Source organism: Frankliniella occidentalis, unplaced genomic scaffold (genome assembly GCF_000697945.3).
Source record: "Frankliniella occidentalis isolate FOCC.00 unplaced genomic scaffold, Focc_3.1 Scaffold62, whole genome shotgun sequence".
Taxonomy (NCBI): domain Eukaryota; kingdom Metazoa; phylum Arthropoda; class Insecta; order Thysanoptera; family Thripidae; genus Frankliniella; species Frankliniella occidentalis.
This window is the reverse complement of record NW_026267192.1, coordinates 583,589-585,141: the sequence shown is the minus strand read 5'-3', so window position 1 is coordinate 585,141 and position 1,553 is coordinate 583,589.

Sequence of the window (1,553 nt, the reverse complement as noted above, 5' to 3'; positions counted from 1 at the left end):
GGTCGAGCGCTCCCTCCCTTTACTCCCCTTCCACATCGTCAAGCCTTTGTCGTCTGCAACATGGGATTACCCTGTCGGAACAAGGGCTGTGTTCTCCCGCGTCCCGTCCCTTTTTATATTATTTTTCCTTTCTTTACTCGGACTCGGGCCGCTCGTGGCTCAGGCGAGATGATCCGCCCCGGCAGAGTGGGCTCCAGGAGGAGGCTGTTTCAGAGCGGAGCGGGGGCAGCAGGAAGAGGCTGCGAGATCCATCTTGCACTTGCTTTCGCAATGCCGTGCTGAGGGGTCGTGCTCGGGTGGTATAGCAGGCCAGGTGGCCGACTCCGCCATGCACGCATGCGGGCGTATTGCCTATTCGCACGGGGCCATATGGGGAGCCGTGGGCAGCGAGAAAGGCAAACCCAGCCGCACCTGTACTTGCGGTACTGTACCAGGTGGCTGATTCACGCCGCGCACTTCTGTAGTTAGACTGTACCGAACGCAAGAGTGCGGGCGGGTTGCCTACTCGCCTGGCCCGTAAGGCGCCGTGGACAGGGGCGATAGGCAAGCCCGCCCGCACTCCTGCGTGCGGTAAGTCTAACTACAGAAGTGCGCGGGGTTAATCAGCCACCGGGTATAACTACGAAACTGCGCGGCTTGAGTCAGCCACCCAGTGTAGGCCATCAGCATTACAAGTTAGCCTTTGCTGCGTGCGCATCAGCGGGTTTTCCTACCATTGTCTCACCGTTGACTCCTAATGCGCAAGGCGCACTGTGCGTGTAGTAGACAAACCCGCACGCTGCGATGGGGTACATTGGAGGCGTTGGATGGTTTCTCTCCCGAGACTCGCCCGCCCTTCTAGTCCAGCCCGTCCACCCCCGGGTCCCCGGCTGCAGCCTCCGCCTCCGAGGCCGCCTCTACTATGTCTACGGCGTCAAAGGCTTGGTGGGGGCGCCGCCTGTACCGACCGCCGAGCTCTGGGCCCCAACTCGCAGACAAGGCCTTCAATTAAGGTGCTTCGGACCAAGCTTCATTTGGCTGTTTGACTGAGGTGACGGTGCCGGCCGTGACTTGGCAAGCGATTGGAGCTCTGCCGTGCTAGGACACTCTACAGTGCTGCCACATGCAACTGCCACTAAATCACTGTAAATCAGGGGTGTCCAGCAACTGTGCAACTTAGGTTGCGCGGTTGCCAGAGCCGTTTGCTAGCCACCTTGTGTTGAGACCTTGGTTGCGACCCTTGTCCTGTACCGTTTTATATGCTCAAGGCTCGGTGGTGTCCTGTTGGCGTGGACACCACCTGTGTCAGGTACAGGTACACGCGCACACTTCGCTAGCCAGCCATGCGGTGGTATACTCGACCCTATCGGAACGCTTCGGCGGCTCGGGTGGAGGTTCGCGAACCACCCTGCCCCTCCTTTTCGCTCCCCCGCGCGTTGCGTGCCTGTGTTAATTTCCCTGGCTGTGGCATTACGACGCGACCTTGCGCTGCTCCCGGCCTGGCGCGGTCGTCCTCGACGGGATGTGCGGGGGACTCGATCGGGCTATACCGAAACACTGTGATCTAGAGTGGT